Source organism: Cydia fagiglandana, chromosome 24 (assembly GCF_963556715.1).
Source record: "Cydia fagiglandana chromosome 24, ilCydFagi1.1, whole genome shotgun sequence".
NCBI lineage: Eukaryota > Metazoa > Arthropoda > Insecta > Lepidoptera > Tortricidae > Cydia > Cydia fagiglandana.
The window spans coordinates 11,512,178-11,521,431 of record NC_085955.1 but is presented as its reverse complement, the minus strand read 5'-3'; the positions used below and the strand labels follow the sequence as shown (position 1 = coordinate 11,521,431).

The window sequence follows — 9,254 nt, the reverse complement described above, 5'->3', positions numbered from 1 at the left end:
ATGCCCATAGTTAAATACTAAACTATAGTTGGGTTATAGTTTGGGGGCTTTACGGTATTTATACATTATAAAGTTATATGTAATCGTAAAACGTAATCCATTAATTACGTCACACAAAATGTAGAGTTTTTGAACCCCCTCCCCCCTTGTCACGCTTTTCCTATATATCTCTATAACATGTACCTACTGTCTCATTTGGCATGCTACAACTTATTTACTAGGTTGATTTGTGTAAATTGTGTAAGAATGTTCCATAATGATTTATTGATTAATGTTAATAGATGTACGACTCTTACGCGCCAGTGCAGCAGCAGCGGAGCGGTATCAGCACCGGCGCGGCGGTGGGAGTCGGCGTCGCCGGGCTGGCTGCCGGCGGGCTCGCCGGCTACGCCCTCGGCGGCGGGTTCAGCAGCGACAGTCCGCCGAGAGAAGAGGTAGGCTGTGTGTAGTATCCTGGCACCGGCGCGGCGGAGGGAGTCGGCGTCGCCGGGCTGTCTGCCGGCGGGCTCGCTGGCTACGCCCTCGGCGGCGGGTTCAGCAGCGACAGTCCGCCGAGAGAGGAGGTAGGCTGTGTGTAGTATCCTGGCACCGGCGCGGCGGTGGGAGTCGGCGTCGCCGGGCTGGCTGCCGGCGGGCTCGCTGGCTACGCCCTCGGCGGCGGGTTCAGCAGCGACAGTCCGCCGAGAGAGGAGGTAGGCTGTGTGTAGTATCCTGGCACCGGCGCGGCGGAGGGAGTCGGCGTCGCCGGGCTGTCTGCCGGCGGGCTCGCTGGCTACGCCCTCGGCGGCGGGTTCAGCAGCGACAGTCCGCCGAGAGAGGAGGTAGGCTGTGTGTAGTATCCTGGCACCGGCGCAGCGGAGGGAGTCGGCGTCGCCGGGCTGTCTGCCGGCGGGCTCGCTGGCTACGCCCTCGGCGGCGGGTTCAGCAGCGACAGTCCGCCGAGAGAGGAGGTAGGCTGTGTGTAGTATCCTGGCACCGGCGCGGCGGTGGGAGTCGGATTCGCCGGGCTGGCTGCCGGCGGGCTCGCTGGCTACGCCCTCGGCGGGGGGTTCTGCAGCGACAGCCCACCGAGAGAGGAGGTAGGCTGTGTTTAGTATCCTGTATCTAGTTTCTGAAAGATTTTTCGTTCGCTGGCCGGGTCTCTGAAAGGCACACGGAGCCCATGCGCGTATGCTCAGGTCCATATATCCAACTTGCATAAAATACCCCTTTAAACGCGATGCGACTTATCTAATAAAATAATATATAAATGATTTTTAATATCTCTGTTCCAGGTATCAGTCGCCGAATTCGGGGGTGGCGATGATTGGATGGAATAAATACAAAACATACCTACATAGTATTTTATAGATTTAAGCATCAGAACAAAACTAAGTCGAAGTTTTGTAAAAGCGGATGATACATAGTCAGTATTTTACAGAATATACCTAGGTACTCGTACACCGTGTTTCTTTGAAACTGTGTGAAGCCTAGCCACGCTCTGAGGGGCGAATATGTAGATATTGTATTACCAAACTTGGCCTAGTAGTTATGACGGGACGGTGGATAACAAAACAGACATACAATACATACATACATACGGAGACACTAGACATAGATACATATACACCAAGAAATGTAATCAGTGATCAGGAACCAATTTTTCTAATTCAGGACCACTTGCACCATCCCACTAACCCGGGGTTAACCGATTAAACCGTTAACCCAGTGTCAAACTGTGTTGGTAACCATGGTAACTCCAGATTTAACTGGTTTACCCCAGGTAAATGGGATGGTGCAGGTGGCGCTCAGTCATCGATGGCGATCACATTTAATTATGGGACCAACCTCGAAATCACAAAAAAATAAATCCTGTTTCATACTTTTAGGCTGGTCCGATGTTGATATTTTCAGAGATGTGACTTATTTGAAATACTTGTATTTAAAATGCTAATACAAAATGCAAAATACCTATTTTGTATTTAAATACCTTTTGAAGAAAACTATTTTGTATTTTATTTGAAATAGTTTTTGGGACCTATTTTCTATTTTCAAAATACAAAATACTTTATAGTAGGTAGGTAATGTAGGTATAGGAGTTACAATCTCTTCTGATGTTACAATCCTGGCAATTATCTCTTTCTTTTAACATGGAACGGTTGAGTCTGTTTAATAACATCGCACATGACCACAAAAGTGGAATCTTGAGTGTTGCGAGGGTTTCAAGGCACGAGAGGAGAACAAACTTTTCTGCCCTGGTGAAACACAAACGAGACGTTTTCATCACACTAACGAGAGGCATTATACTAGCTGTAAAACATTACAAATTAATGCTTTAAAAGTTGGCCGTTAAAAACCATCATCCATACCTACATCCTACCGGTTAATATGAGCAAACAACTTTTTAAAATTTGCACTTTAGATAGAGGATTGATTTCAAAGAATAAAGAGTCTTTTCAACTCGGAAATTCCGAGTAATACTTTTTAATTCAGCCTAGGTATTCACTACTCAGAGTACCTTTTATCGCAAAGTATTTGTATTTTTAAAAAGTATTTTGAAAATACCTATTTCGTATTTAGTATTTAAATACAAATTCAAAAACGATTTTGTATTTTGCATTTGAAATAGTATTATCAAGGAAGTATTTGTATTTTGTATTTAAATACTTTTTATAAAGTATTTATCACATCTCTGGTTATTTTCTATGAGAGAGTACATTTTTTTGCGTTTTTGCGGTTTGTTTCATAGTTAAATGCGATCGCCATCGATGACTGAATTAGAAAAATAGGTTCCTGATCACCGATTGAAAATCATCGTGTATATCATATATATATACGTAGACTGTTAGAGTCGTAAAAACATACATCTCTTCTACAAAACACCGACTTTTAAGCTTCATTTATGTATTATACTACGAAGTTAGCTTTAAAAGATATATAGTATTGTTAAAATTGGCAATTGGTAAGAGATATTTTTAAGATAATTATGTGAGATGCCTTAAAGGGGCCTTGAAATAAACATATTTAGATCCCTGCGCTTTTCATACATTATCGAATTAATAGAATAAAATAGTAAATGAGTGGTCAAAAAACACCATCCTAAAGGGCTAAGAAGCTATATAAAGCGTCTTTATATAACATAATACATGGTGCCTAATCATGGGCGTACGCAGCATTTTGTAAGGGGTGGGGCAGAAGTAGGGGAGGCTGGGTACGTCGTCACAGGGTACGGTTGAAACAGAAATTCTCAGTGTTGCCAACTTGGCATAAATGATGCCAGATCTGGCATATTTTCACTCGCTTATTGGCACCAAAATTTTCCATTTAGCATCTGGCATATTTTTTAGCATAATTTAGTCTAAGCCAAGTTTGCACCAACTTGGCAGCAACAATATGCGCCATCGCCTTATGTGGTTCATATTTTCATAAGAATTTTGACTTTTGTGGACGGATGGACGTCGACGGACTATATAAAGCTGGTCAAGCAGATCTTGTTAGTAGAAAAGTGGCGGAAAAATTGAAAAACGTATGTGTTTTAAGTGTCTAATTTCAAGTTTCAATTTAGCATTTTATTCAGCTTATTTCAAAAAACTTTGGCATAATTTTGGCATAATTTAGACATTAGTCTAGCATTTTTTCAAAATCCGAGTTGGCAACACTGGAAATTCTTAGCTTATGGCCAGAGACCAGGGTGGGGCAACTGCCCCACCTTGCCCCACCGTGGGTACGCCTATGTGCCTAATGCCTAGCCGCCAAAACACCAATCGTTTCCGCCGTAGTGAACGATACGCTAATATGTGTCTCTGTCGCTCTAATGAATATGAAGTATGGAAGAGTCGTTATAGAGATGACCGTTTCGTTCGCTACGGCGCAAAAGATTTGTATCTTGGCTAGACCCTCTGGTTTCGCAAGCGAAGGTAATAGGACGACAACCTTTTGAACGCCAAGAACACCTAAAGTCGTCATTACTAGTCAGGCCAAGAATAGTCTGCAGCGGATTTGATAGCCCACGCGGTGAAAGTGTTATTTTAAACGTCAAACTTCTATGAAATTATGACGTATAAATGACACTTGCACTGCGTGGGTTATTAAATCCGCTGCAAACTTTTTTTGGTCCGACTCTAGTCTTGCCCACAGCGCCATGGATAACTTGGTGTTATGGCGTACGCTGTCAAAGTAACCTTCACTCTTTCAAGTAAGGTTTAAGTTAGCCCCCTTGCGCCGGGAGCTTGAGTGATGTTTGTGTTTATGACTAAGGGCCAGTTGCACCAACTACATTTGACAGACTGATCAACGTCAGCCGGCGCGCCCTGCGCCCTTTACTATGAAACTTTCCATACATAAAAATTTAGAGAACTCTTTTAACGATACGAACAGTTTGGTGCAACCGACCCTTAAAGCGTTCAAAAAGTTAAAAGCTACCGATACGTTACGTACGTTAAAATCAAAATTTTAATTCATGTCGAATATACCCTAAATTAAAAGAAATACCGACATTTACCACAAACTAAAAAACATTCTTACACAAATTGACTTAGCCCCACAGTAAGCTCAAGAAGGCTCATGCTGTGAGCCGTTCTTTGTAAAAAATACCGATGACTGAGAAAAATAAATGTCACAAATATGCCCTTAACCGGGATTCGAACCCAGGAATTTCGGCTTCATATTCGTACGAATATACCTAAGTATTTACTATATATTCATAATGGGGACTTTATTGAGACAAAAAATACAAACTAAACAATAATACAACTAAACTACACGGAATATAAAACTTAAAATAATCATATAAATAGACTTATAAATAAAAAATGCTCCCTCGGTCGCTGTCATGTGTTATGGTGCCCAGTAGGCTGGCAGCGTTACCTCGTTGGATGGCCAGACAGTCTCTGGCCGAAGTAGCTGCCAGCCCTCTGGTCACCAGACGCGTCTATAAGGCGCTCAGATATTTCTTTATACAGGGCGTCCCACGGCTATGCCACATGGAGAGAAAGTACCCTAAATATTGTAGATGGAACATTTTATTGAAAGAAGACATTATTTTAATTTAAAAAACAATTCAAACTGCATTCATAGATTTTTAAATAATTACATGGTTGAACCGGGAATCGAACCCGCCGCACAAGAAAAAAAGCACTCTGTAGCTTTATCATACCGATCGAAAGGCTTGATCATAAGGATTATTTTTTGCTAAATAACATAGTGTCGGAAATAAAAGGAAGCCCATGAATTTTAACATTTTTAATTCAAAATTAATCAATTTAATTTATCAAATGCTCAAAATGTAGTCTCATTCTGTTGAATACAAAGCCGCACTCTTTTGATTATTTCGCTAAATTTCACATCAAATGTTAAAATTCATGGTCTTCCTTTTGTTTCTGACACTATGTTCTTTAGCAAAAAATAATCCTTATGATCAAGCCTTTCGATCGGTATGATAAAGCTACAGGGTGATTTTTTTTCTCGTGCGGCGGGTTCGATTCCCGGTTCAACCATGTAATTATTTAAAAATCTATGAATGCAGTTTAAATTGTTTTTTAAATTAAAATAATGTCTTCTTTCAGTAAAATGTTCCATCTACAATATTTAGGGTACTTTCCCTCCATGTGGCATAGCCGTGGGACGCCCGGACTTCGCACTGGGCCCCCACGGACTCAGAGTTTCGACTCCGAACGGTGCAAATATGTAGCCCTCGCCGAGGACAGAGGCGCGGTGTATAGTAAAATGCGCTTTTTTGTAACCATATTTACAGACTTTTACAAGGATTTCATGCATTATTTTCTAGTATGTATAACTTTAGTCCTTGAACTACGTTATTGCTTGTCAGAAACTCAACGGCTCATTATTTTCTGGACAGAATCTTAAGTTGAAAATATGCTTAAAGCTGTCTTTTGATCCATATTTTAGAAGTACTACGACGAAAATGGATATGAAACTTACCTCATTCGATAGGTTTTAAGTAAATCTTCGTTATTGCTGGTCCTTTTATTGATACGTTAATCTTTTCATTCATAATTTTATGAATTCAACTTTTGCCTACTAAATTTCACCCTACGCGGCAATACCTTGCGCCCATTCCCCGCGCCAGTACGCCCGTGGCCACTGCCAGCGTCGGACCTATGCTAGTTTAGTGGACGTTTCATAAAATGGGTATTCACTGTATAAATATGCAAATATGTTATACACACAATGTTTTTCAACATACTTACGAAGAAAAGCAAAATAATTCTTAATTACTGTGACATTTCAGACATTCGCCCGTCATATTGTCATTTTATAACAAGTTGGGAAGCAAAGGCACACACCCATCTAACCAATCCGGAATTCAGTCACGATTGATAAATTGTGTAAACATATTTTATTAAAGGCTATTAAATTAAACAAATTGAATCATTTTTATAAACATATGTGTACGGATTTCAAATACCTATGTGGGAGTGTTTAGTGTATTGTGGTAACCATTTCACCGCTTTTAGTTTCCGAGTTACCTAAATACCTACATGCGTTTTAAGGGAAGTGGTCGAAAAATGCCTAAAATGGTTTTGTGTTTAATATTAGGTAAGGTAGAAGTACTAGTGCTCGACGCTGCACTAGTATTCGATATGGGTATAGTGTGTAGCTTTCAAATAGAGCTCGACGGCTAATCCTATTGTCTATTGTTAAGTAAAACTGCTCGTGCCACGTGCCACAACCACCTGCATAAAAAATACGTACTTCGGTTACTGAGTGCCGGCGAGTCGAACGCTACAGAACCAGTCTAAAATCGAGATGCGTAACAAAGGCGCGTTATCGGAGAGCGCACCTACACTGGTTTTTTGAGCGTTGGCCTAGCCCGCGCTCAGGTGCCAAATAAAATAATTAAGACCCTTTTTTGCAGGTAAGTAGCACGTGCGATTTTACTTAACAATAGACAATAGGATTAGCCGTTGAGCTCTATTTGAAGGTACACACTATACTTTATGTCAAAGTAATATAGGTTAAATTTGAACGGCGACGATCTTTCTGTATTCAAATTTAATTCTTGTCACTTTGACATAAAGTGGCCGTGTCGAATACTAGTGCAGCGTTGAGCACTAGTACTTCTACCTTATTTCCGCCAAGTCCGTACCGTACCGTGCTATATGGAAATTAATTCCAAAAAATGCTGTTTTTATATACCACACTGGTGGCAAGCAAGCATACGACCCGCATTCACCATAGCCTATGGACGCCTACAGCTACGGGGATGTGACACATCATGCCAAATGTTGATTGATTTTATATAAAATTAAAGTCCTAATATATAAAATAAGCTTTCATAAGTAATAGTTACTGATTTTTAAAAAGCGCTTTTCAATTAAAAGACATGTCAAGATCGCTTACCTTACTTTCTAATGCTAAAAAAAACGAACTACAGTATTCTTCCTTATTTTCAATACCTACTTGCCCGAAATTGAGTTCTAGAATTAGACCAAGTCTACGACGATTTTGATTGCACACGCAGTGCAAGTGTTAATCATAATTTCATAAAGGTTTGTCGTTCAAAATAACACTTGCACTGCGTGTGCAATCAAAATCGTTGCAGAATTTTCTTGGTCTAACTCTATTATATTTTTAAGGTAAGGAAGTACTAATTTCTGTCTCATAATAATTGTGTATAATTTGATTAGGTTCTTAGTTTGTCGGGGTATACTCTCATATTGTATATAATTTCATTAAGTACTCATTAAAATACGAATTTGCTATAAGCCTTATTCGATATTAATTGCCGGAAAAAATCCCGGAACTGACAAATCAGAATATTCAGAATACCGATGGCGCCAGAATAAGGATGTAGACGTGCTGCGCGGGAATGGTGCGGCGGGGCGCGCGGGGCGCCCGCCCGCCTGTTCTACCACTCGTCTGCTTCACCCCCTCGGAAACGTAAAACTCAAATATAAGAGCGCCTTAAATACGCAATACAGTCCGTAGCGGCCCCCTTTTTTAAATAGGTACCTGTCGTTAAATTTAAATAATCACGATTATTTAGCAGTGGCGCTAGTGTGCACGTCGATGGGCTCTTAAGAGCTACAGTGCCACGGATTTAGCGGAACCCCTCTTTTTGCGTCGGGGGTTAAATATTATATCATTCCTTCAGAATAACCGTAACGAAATGAGAATGTAAATTGGTGCAAAATAGATATTTATCAATTTTTGATTGGGAATATAAAAAAAATACATGACTTGTTATTTATTACGGGCTGTTGTATATCGCACTGCGTCGTTTTATAAAAAAGCACGATGTGTGACATTCACTTCACGTAACAAAGTATCCAACGATGTATAATTAACGATCTTTCATTTTTACATGTAAATTGGTGCAAAATAGATATTTATCAATTTTTGATTGGGAATATAAAAAAAATACATGACTTGTTATTTATTACGGGCTGTTGTATATTGCACTGCGTCGTTTTATAAAAAAGCACGATGTGTGACATTCACTTCACGTAACAAAGTATCCAACGATGTATAATTAACGATCTTTCATTTTTACAGTATGTACCCAGGTATCCGTGAAATTAGTTTACATTTTTTAGGACTTCATACATATATGTAATTAGGATTGCCTGACTCGTTCTGTAAGCGTCTAGCCTGCACCTCGGCTGGCAACTTGTCCCGGCCTGTTCTGTATCTGAGCGATGTACGCCATCCTAATTTTACAGTCATTTAGTTATTTCTTTATTCATCATTTTTCTTAGGCTAGGGTTTTAATAATATGAATATAAAAGTAAAATATAAAAACACTTACAAAACAATAAAAAATACATATAAACACAACCTATAAAAAACCTAACCTAGGGTGCCGCCAGCAGCGGGGCAAGGCCCAAGCTACCGGTGGTCAGGGCTGCAGAGAGAGGAACCAATTAGTTATTTTATTTTTACATTAAGTAAATCGGGTATTTATTGTATTTACCAAAAAATGCAAGCATTTTAGTCTGTTCATTTAAATAGAATATTGCATGCCATTTATTAAATCAATATATCAGTTTGTTGTGAACATGTTGTTTTTTTTACGTCTCATAATGTATAAATATATTGGTCCAAAACCTTTTTACTATGAGTTATATGTTATATGATATGAATATAAATATACCTCTAAATACAAAAGCTATAGTTGGTCAAACCAATTTGTCAGTCAGTAAGAACCAGGAAAACTATACTCATCCTTTTCTTTTGGGTGCTAGTACTAGTGTAAGACAAAGATGGTATGATTTCTCTCTGTCTATGATTTTCAAACAGGCGCGTTTTCCCAG

At 39.8% G+C, this 9,254-nt stretch overlaps 1 long non-coding RNA gene across 4 annotated transcripts in view; it reads left to right on the top strand.

The window, feature by feature from the left end:
- Positions 1-589: 589 nt before the first annotated feature.
- Positions 590-9,254, top strand: part of LOC134676455 (uncharacterized) — a 29,235-nt gene continuing 20,570 nt past the window's right edge. Inside the window, exons 1-2 of one of the 4 annotated variants that reach the window (XR_010099926.1) lie at positions 590-692; positions 1,275-6,856. This is a non-coding gene — a long non-coding RNA (uncharacterized LOC134676455). Of the gene's footprint in view, positions 693-847; positions 951-970; positions 1,080-1,274; positions 8,999-9,254 lie in introns of those variants that run through there. The other 3 variants (XR_010099923.1, XR_010099924.1, XR_010099925.1) reach the window with 3 other exon arrangements.